The sequence below is a fragment of the Lolium rigidum genome, chromosome 5 (assembly GCF_022539505.1).
Source record: "Lolium rigidum isolate FL_2022 chromosome 5, APGP_CSIRO_Lrig_0.1, whole genome shotgun sequence".
In the NCBI taxonomy this organism is placed as follows: Eukaryota; Viridiplantae; Streptophyta; class Magnoliopsida; order Poales; family Poaceae; genus Lolium; species Lolium rigidum.
The window spans coordinates 258942602-258952798 of record NC_061512.1 but is presented as its reverse complement, the minus strand read 5'-3'; the positions used below and the strand labels follow the sequence as shown (position 1 = coordinate 258952798).

At 45.2% G+C, this 10197-nt stretch overlaps 1 long non-coding RNA gene across 1 annotated transcript; it reads left to right on the top strand.

The window, feature by feature from the left end:
- Positions 1 to 521: 521 nt before the first annotated feature.
- Positions 522 to 1883, top strand: LOC124658030. The gene is made up of 2 exons (XR_006988976.1): positions 522 to 687; positions 1594 to 1883. It is a non-coding gene; the product is annotated as an uncharacterized LOC124658030 (long non-coding RNA).
- Positions 1884 to 10197: the final 8314 nt, after the last annotated feature.

Below are 10197 nucleotides of genomic sequence, written 5' to 3'. Positions count from 1 at the left end.
TTATGCATGTCTTACATATGTATAACTTATATTTACTGAAAGTTAAAAATGGAATAATAGCCATATATATATGCATGTCATAGGAAAGCATACATGCGTGCAGACACAAACTAGGAAACCAGTGCCAGATAAAACATATGTTTAATTGAGTTACATCATTAAATTATTGAGCTCTTTTACGGTGATTGGCATGGAACTTTGGTTCCGTCTAATCGAATTTTGGTTCCGTCTAATGTTATTTTTCGTGACCATTGATTAAATCTGTGATAAATTTTCTGTAAGTTCTACAATGATATGACACCGTAAAAGATCTCCGGAACGGACGTTTTAATCAGTGTTCCAAATAAAAGAAAATCAAAATTAGATCGGATTGTGAGATACATCTCGATAGAAAACGCGGAAAATACTCTCCACGAGCGCCCGCCGCCGCCCCACCGATGCCGCCGCCCCGCAGCCGACGCCGCCACGCAGCCGCCGCCCGTCGGCCCGTCGCGGGGACTCAGCACGAGGGCGCGCGCCTCGGAGCTGCAGCCGACGCCTGAGTCCTAACCAAGGACTGCTCCTCCGCCATATCTGCTGCGCCATCGCTCTCTTCACCGTCTGGATCGGAGTCGCAGCCACCACAGATGGATCGGAGTCGGCAGCCGCCGCCCTCGTCTCCCGCGGGATCGGACGCCATTCGTCAAGGTCAGTCAATTGCTTGAAGAAATGGGAGGCTGCCGGGTACGCGTCGTTGCCCTCCCTTTGGTGCTAGTCTGCTAGATAGGTTGTTGCATGATTGATTGCTTTTATTTGAGCAGATGCAGCCATGTAACGAGTATCTCCTTTGTAGTTTAAAGAAAAGAGAAAAGGAAAGAAGAATCTGATTCAACTGTTAGACTGCTAGTAACGTTGGGCTATGGTGGGTTGCAGATGCATATGGCTAGCAATTTCAGATTTTTGTTGGGGTCCTCATCTCTTAGTGAACTATCCTTGTACTGTACAATATAATGTTCTGAAACATTTTCTGGCCGTACCACTTCCTGGCAGACATCTAGTTATTGGACTGCTTTTAGTATCTAGAAGTGGCATTTAGCTTTTTGCTGAATAGTGAATAGGGTAGACTTGTGCAATATGTCAGCCTTTGGATAATTATTTCAATCCTTTCTACCTCAACTTACTTCGGCTGTACCTAGTGATCTTGACCTTTTGTTCTTGCATACAGTGAGACATCTGAATATGAAATTTTTCTTGGTCTTGTTGAACCTTGTAGCTAGACTCTGATATATTCAGTGTCTATTTCATTTGATGATTACCTGGTTCTTGTAGGTTCTAACTGATCAGAAGCTACCATCTCTTTATCTGCTCGATAGTACAGTCAAGAATATTGGAAAATATTATCACTGCTTGTATTAAACAGTTATTGCTTGACAATATAGTCTCTCCATACTCTTTCTTACTCCTGGATAGTTTCTCTTTATGAATGTACACGTGAGTTCTTGTGATAAACCATGTTCATGACAAAGATAATGAACCAGTTTATTTTTATGATTCCAGTCTGGCTTTGGCATCTTAATGATCTCAGTTCTCTTTTGGATGTTCTAATGATCTTAGGAGAAGCACGGGGGCCGGCAACGTGCTAGCAGGAGCACAGGCCGATGACGCGCTGGGCTAGCAGGAGGACAGCAGCTAGCGACACGCTGAATGATAAAGTAGTAGTGCTGCTAGAATGGCAACTGTAGCGTGTTGATGATGTAGAAGTGATGTTTTATGCGTGTGGTTATGAAATGCTCACTACATTGCTTTGTTCACTAGAGGTTTTTGTTCTTAACTGTTGCAGCTGCTTTAGTGTGTGTTCGGAATTTTGATGAATACTATGTCAGAAATACAAACACGGATGTTAACTGTTGCCTTAGTTCTCTGCAGAACATTAGCTCTAATAGATATCACTGTATGGACGGAATACACAAATACATCAGAAAGTTCAAATCAACACTTTTTTTGCATATAGAATTGGACTTCATTAAAGCTCAACTCAAACGACCATATATGTGTATTGAAGTGTTTCAGCTACATGCCCATAGTTGAGAAAAAGGACCTTATCGGAGATCTGAAGTTGCACCACTGTCATCCGCTCCTTACCGAACGATGTCATCGGCGATGACCTGAAACCACACGACGCCATAGTCGACGACCAAGAGGAGGAGGAGAATCCCCATGGGACAGAAAGAGACGCCATCACTGATGACCCGAGGATGAAGGTGCTACGTGGACCGAGGGGCCGGGGGAGGGTGTAAACGGCTAGGCACCGACACCTCTCCATAATCACATCTGCGCCGGCGCCCCCACACGGGCCAAAAATCAATTCACCGATGACGCCGTATTGGGGAACAAGTGGAGATGCTCTTAGATATCACCCATGCACCTCCCTACGTATCATGTGTGCTAAGAAAGGTCTACAGCCAAAAACAGCCAAGTAGGTTAGCACGCCGGTGTATGTATTTTGCTTGCAGTGCAAGCTGCAAGTGCAATGAGCAAAGCAGATAAGTGTTGTGTTTGTTCAGTTTTCAGTTCTACAGTGTAGGTGGTTTAATAAATAAAAAAACTCGTTCTTTGCACGTTAAGAAGGGCCATCTTAGTTGGTCAGAGGTCACCATCGTACGGCCACATCTTTTGATAGATCAAAGGTTCGAACCCCACTCTTGCGAATTTATTATCTCCGGTTTATTCTGACTCGCTGGTTGCAAAATCGCCGGTGACTTCAAGATTCGTGTAGTAACTTTAAAATTCGTGCAGTCCCATCGGATGCTTGGGCCGCTCAAAAGGACATTCGTTTTTTATAATATTTGTAGAATAAATTAGAGGTTCCGGTCCCATATTTTTGGTTCCGTCTGTCTGGTTCCATCTATTTACCATCATTAGATCAGGGTGGATGGATGGTTATTAAAAATGCCAATCACTGTAAAACTTGTATAAATTATTACATAAAACATATAATAATATAAGTGCGACAAAGAATATTAAAGCGTGATCAAAACAAATCACACGGTTTTCAGTGGAAAACTATTACACATATAAAAATAGATTGTTTTATCAGCAGAAAACTTTAGCACTTAAGAATATATGTATAAAACTTTATTTCAATAACAAATAGAATTCTTGCCCCCTGCGGCAACACGGGTTGATGACTAGTAAAACTAATTCATTTCAAATTAGAAAAATACAAAACAATATATCAAAATATTTATAAAAATAAAACTAATTCATTTCAAATCAGAAAAAATACAAAAACATATATCAAAATATTCATAAAAATAAAAATAATTCATTTCAAATCAGAAAAACACAAATAATATATCAAAATTTTCAAAAAAATAAAACTAATTCATTTCAAATTAGAAAAATACAAATAATATATCAAAATTTCTCCCCCCGCTTCCCGCCATTTCTTCCAATCCCGCCAATTCTTCCCACCATTGCTTCCCGTCTCTGTCTTCCCCAGCCGCCTCTCTTCCCTGCATTTATCCCCCCGCTTACCGCCATTTCTTCCCGCCTCTGTCTTCCCGCCTCCTATCTTCCCGCTCCCATTTTTCCCGCCATTTCTCACTATATATATGTATCCCGGCTTGGCCAGCATTATCACATCTCTACAATCTCTCATCACTCTCTCATGGATACCACCGTACCCACTCTAACCTACCAGCAGGTGGAGGAGTTTTGCGCCTCGAACTACCCTTGCCCACCGGGCTACCGCTTCCCCGTCGGCTGGAGCCTAAACGCCGGAGGCGTGCCGGTCCCTCCCGTCCCTCAGGGTACTGCATGCCGGGCGGCCATCACGAACCACTACTACCTCGACCTCACGCCAGAGCAGCGGATGAATCCCCGCTGGCATCCCGACAACCAGCAGACTTGGGACGCCTTCTTCATCAATCGGCGTGAGAGGGCGCTCGCCAGGTATGAGGAGGACGGTCTGCCTCCTGGGAACTTCCACGAGGTCGGCCGTCAGCTATGGTGGGGCGGCCGGACTCGACAGAGCGTCATGGACTACATCACGGCTGGCGATATCCCCCGCCTGCGCTACCCTCAGTACTAGTCGAGGTTCGAGCCACGAGCGCCACCCGACGACGCACGACAACGGCAGCGACGACGACGGCGGCAACTTAGAAGGCGACGACTACCAGTACAACGGCGGCGACTACGAAGACTATGAGTATGCATATTATAGGCCTAGGCATGAGTATGACTAAATCACTCCAACATTCCAAGATGTACTCCTAGGCCTAGGCATGTCCTTCACATCATTGGCTGTAGTTCAAATTTCATGTATCATCAGTGTTATCTCAAATCAATCGAATCATTCGAAAATGGACACCAAACACATCACAGATAATATAATTCACATGATCCATACAAAGTTTGGAACAATTTTTCCTCAACAAAGTTTGGTACGATAAATTATTACACAGCATTTCTTCCCTTGTGTCCCTTGCTTACGATCATTTAACCTAATGCTTGGGTCAGTGTTCACTTTGAAGGACGGAATTTCACCAAACTTATTATAATCTTTTGACATGTCTGTCTTGTCCTCCACTCCCACGATGTTTCTTTTCCCTGAAAAAACTATGTGGCGCTTTGGATGGATGTACTCATTTTCTTATCTTTCTTTTTCCTCGGTTTGCTACTCATGTCCTTCACATAGAAAACCTGAGCGACATCTTTGACTAGGACGAATGGTTCGTCAAGGTAACCAAGATTGTTGAAATCCACCATTGTCATTCCGTATTGCTCGTCCACCTTTACCCCACCTCCTGTTAGCTTGAACCATTTGCACCGGAACAAAGGGACCTTAAAGGAGGGTCCATAGTCAAGTTCCCATATTTCCTCTATGTAACCATAATATGTGACCTTTTGCCCATTCTCGGTTGCTGCACCAAAGCGGACACCACTATTTTGGTTGGTTCTATTTTTATCTTGGACGATCGTGTAAAATGTATTCTCATTTATCTCGTACCCTTGGAAAGTCGATATAGTCGAAGATGGTGACTTGGCCAACATGTATAGCTAATCTTCAATATCATTGTCACTCATTAAATATTTTCGCAACCAACCGCCGAAAGTCTCCATGTGGGCCTTTGTAATCTAGGATTCAGGCTTCCCCGGGTTGTTCGAGCGCAAAATATTCTTGTGTTCCTCGAAGTACGGAGCCACCAAGCTAGAATTTTGTAGAACTGTGTGGTGTGCTTCACTCATGGAATGGTCGTCCATACATATCGTTGATTTCCTTCCGATCGTGCCTTTTCCACTTAGTCTCCCCTCGTGCCGCGATTGAGGAAGAACAATCCGCTTAAGATCAGGAACATAGTCAACACAAAACTCAATTACCTCCTCATTTCCATAGCCCTTGGCGATGCTTCCTTCTGGCCTAGCACGGTTACGAACATATTTCTTTAATACTCCCATGAACCTCTCAAAGGAAAACATATTGTGTAGAAATACAGGAACGAGAATGGAAATCTCTTCGACTAGGTGAAGCAGGAGGTGCGTCATAATATTGAAAAAGGATGGTGGGAACACCAACTCAAAACTGACAAGACATTGGACTACATCGTTCTGTAACCGTGGTAGATCTTCTAGATTGATTACCTTCTCAGAGATTGCATTGAGGAATGCACATAGCTTCACAATGGCTACTCGAAAATTTTCCGGTAGGAGCCCCCTCAAAGCAATTGGAAGCAATTGTGTCATAATCACGTGGCAGTCGTGAGACTTCAGGTTTTGGAAATTTTTCTCTGCCATATTTATTATTTACTTTATATTCGACGAGAAGCCAGACGGGACCTTCATATTGCACAGGCATTCAAAAAATATGACCTTCTCTTCTTTGGTAAGAGCGTAGCTAGCACGACCTTGAAACCGTTCCGGGTGCCGGTCTTCTGGGTCTTTCAAACATTGCTGGTCCTGCCATGCTTCATTTGTATCATTTGTCTTCCCATACACGCCCAAGAAGCTTAGCAGGTTCACGCAAATATTCTTCGTAACATGCATCACGTCGATTGCAGAGCGAACATCTAGGACTTTCCAATATTCTAGCTTCCAAAATATATATTTCTTCTTCCACATAGGTGTGTGCCCGTCAACTCCCTGCGGAACTGATTGTCCACCAGGATGTTGGAGATATGCCCAAGAGGCAATAATAAAAGTGGTTATTATATATCTTTATGTTTATGATAAATGTTTATATACCATGCTATAATTGTATTAACCGAAACATTGATACATGTGTGATATGTAAACAACAAAGAGTCCCTAGTAAGCCTCTTAACTAGCTTGTTGATTAATAGATGATTAGTTTCATAATCATGAACATTGGATGTTATTAATAACAAGATTATATCATTATATGAATGATGTAATGGACACACCCAATTAAGCGTAGCATAAGATCACGTCATTAAGTTATTTGCTATAAGCTTTCGTTACATAGTTACCTAGTCCTTATGACCATGAGATCATGTAAATCACTTATACCGGAAAGGTACTTTGATTACATCAAACGCCACCGCGTAAATGGGTGGTTATAAAGGTGGGATTAAGTATCCGGAAAGTATGAGTTGAGGCATATGGATCAACAATGGGATTTGTCCATCCCGATGACGGATAGATATACTCCGGGCCCTCTCGGTGGAATGTCGTCTAAATGTCTTGCAAGCATATGAATAAGTTCATAAGAGACCACATACCACGGTACGAGTAAAGAGTACTTGTCGAGAGACGAGGTTGAACAAGGTATAGTGTGATACCGATGATCAAACCTCGGACAAGTAAAATATCGCGTGACAAAGGGAATTGGTATCGTATGTGAATGGTTCATTCGATCACTAAAGTCATCGTTGAATATGTGGGAGCCATTATGGATCTCCGGATCCCGCTATTGGTTATTGGTCGGAGTGAGTACTCAACCATGTCCGCATAGTTCGCGAACCGTAGGGTGACACACTTAAAGTTGGATGTTGAAATGGTAGAACTTGAATATGGAATGGAGTTCGAATATTTGTTCGGAGTCCCGGATGAGATCCCGGACATCACGAGGAGTTCCGGAATGGTCCGGAGAATAAGATTCATATATAGGATGTCATTTTATGTGTTTGAAAATGATTCGGAAGGTTCTATGGAAGGTTCTAGAAGGTTCTAGAAAAGTCCGGAAGAAACCACCAAGGAAGGTGGAGTCCCGGAGGGACTCCACCTCCATGGCCGGCCAACCCTAGAGGGGAGGAGTCCCAAGTGGACTCCCCTATGGGGCCGGCCCCCCCCCACATGGAAGGGGGGAATCCCACCTCAAGTGGGATTCCCACCTTAGGTAGGTTTCCTATCACATGGAAGGTTTTGGGTTCGGGTCTTATTCGGAGACTTGTAGTCCAACACTTGGGGCTTCCACCTATATAATGAGGAGCCAAGGGGAGGGGGCCGGCCACACCAAGACCACAACCTGGCCGCCCCCCTTGAGTGGCCGGCCACCCCCCCCCAAACCCTAGCCGCCCCCTCTCCTCCATAGCTCCCGCGTGCTTTAGCGAAGCTCCGCCGGAGTTCTCCACCGCCACCGACACCACGCCGTCGTGCTGTCGGATTCAAGAGGAGCTACTACTTCCGCTGCCCGCTGGAACGGGGACGTGGACGTCGTCTTCATCAACAACCGAACGTGTGACCGAGTACGGAGGTGCCGCCCGTTCGTGGCGCCGTGATCAAGATCTTCTACGCGCTTTTGCAAGCGGCAAGTGATCGTCTACCGCAGCAACAAGAGCCTCATCTTGTAGGCTTTGGAATCTCTTCAAGGGTGAGACTCGATAATCCCCTCGTTGCTACCGTCTTCTAGATTGCATCTTGGCTTGGATTGCGTGTTCGCGATAGGAAATTTTTTGTTTTCTATGCTTCGTTCTCCTACACAAGACCCTTTCCAAAGATGACTTTCAAATCCTTGACCATATCAAATACATTAGCACAAGTACGTTCTGTAGGCTTCGGCCGGTGATCTGCCTTGCCGTTGAAATGCTTGCCTTTCTTTCTTAAGTTATGATATCGGAGAAGATATCAACGATGCCCCAGGTACACATTCTTTTTACAATTATCCAAATATATAATTTCAGTCTCATGTAAGAAGTGCGTGCATGCCTTGTATCCCTTATTTATCTGTTCCGAAAGGTTACTAAGAGCATACCATTCATTGATGGTTACAAAAAGCAACGCTCGTAGGTCAAATTCCTCTTCTTTGTGCTCATCCCACACACGTACATCAGGTCTGCCCCACAACTGTAAAAGTGCATCAACTAATGGCCTTAGGTACACATCGATGTCGTTCCCGGGTTGCTTTGGACCTTGGATAAGCACTGGCATCATAATGAACTTCCGCTTCATGCACAACCAAGGAGGAAGGTTGTAGATGCATAGAGTCACGGGCCATGGTGCTATAGCTGGAGCTCTACTCGCCAAAAGGATTAATGCCATATGTACTTAGACCAAATCTTAAGTTCCTTGCGTCACCTGCAAAATCTTTGAACTCTCTATCGATCTTTCTCCATTGCGTTCCATCAGCGAGGTGTCTCAACTCCCCGTCCGACTTACGGTCCTCTTTGTGCCATCGTAACAACTTGGCATGCTCTTTGTTCCTGAACAGATGTTTCAACCGTGGTATTATATGAGCATACCACATCACCTTGGCGGGAACCCTCTTCCTGGGTTTCTCGCCCTCAACATCGTCACCAGGGTCATCTCCTCTGATCTTATAACGCAATGCAGTGCATACCTGTTACCTGCCAAAACCCATCGGCGGGCAATGGTTAAGCAACACGAAGAGCCGGGAGGCTCCCAAGGCCGCTTAGTGGACCCTGGCACCTCGCGTCGTCCCGCAAGTCTTCCAGCCACGTCCTGGCGGTTGCTAGGGCGTGCCACCCGACCTAGACCCGATCAGGAAGGTGTTAGAGTGCTTCGATTGTTCCTGCATGGTAGACACGTAAACATTAAATACGAGCCCTATCGGCTCTCAGGTTGCCCTGTGGATCCGCTCAAAGAGCCGATCGCCCCATGGTTCATGTTGGATTTTCAATGACATGGGGATCCTGCTTGGTCAAAACAAAGCTAAACCGATCTACGACAGTTTAGGGTTTTCACCGCATAACCGGAACATCCTACGTGTGATCGGGCCTAGCAGATACGAAAGATGATGCAAACTACCCCTACGAGAGGCCTAAAAACCAACATAACGTTGATTCCCGGAACATCCCTTGTAGGGACGGTAAACAACACCTAACGCACTACCGGATCGTCCGACCCTAGCATAAGGCCTAACTATGCAGATATTAAACTAATCCCTGCGGAGCAAGGAGCAACTATAACAGATCGGATCTACTAAGTAACGAACAAGCAAGATGCTGCCCTTACACCCAGATAGGTGTAAGGGCAGCTAGGTGTCGAGGGACGGCATTGCCACGCATGTATGCACGAGAAAGCACCAATGCAAGCCCCTAAACACCTAAGGATAAATAGTGCTGCTCGCCATCAACAACGCTTCGATACGAGCAGCACAAGGTCGACGAATAAACGTGTATCGCCTAGATCGCGAGATGCGATCTAGGCAGCATGATGCTTACCCGGAAGAGAACCCTCGAAGGAAGGGGTGGCGATGCGCCTGATTTGTGTTTGTTGTGAACGTGATTGTCCTCCTTTTCCGATAACCCTAGATACATATTTATAGTCCAAGGGACTTTCTAATTGAGGCGTGCACCTAACCGTGCACGGGCCATACTCTATCTGTTAATTCTAAACACGATACGATCTACTATATTACAGATACACGGGCAATTTAGCCCAAACTCTTAGCGCAAGGCCGCTTCGAAGATGCTCCACATGTACGTCCTTCAAGCCCATCTTCACTTACGGCCCATCTCCTGATTTGGCCAAAATCGGGTGATAACACATGCCCCCCTGGTTTTGATAATGATAATTGCAAAACCATCTGTCTTCGTCGAAGGGTCATGTCGTGGCAGAGCAGAACCGTCGCAGTATTTTCTCATGACGACTTGCCTTCCCAACTTCTCTGCACGATTTGACAGTTTTGGCACCACATCCTCGGAAACTGCTCGACAATTAAATTTCCATCTCCTTTTATTTAACCGCATCGAACAGTTCTCCTCTTCATCCCCTTGCATCAGCACTTCCAAAAGCCCT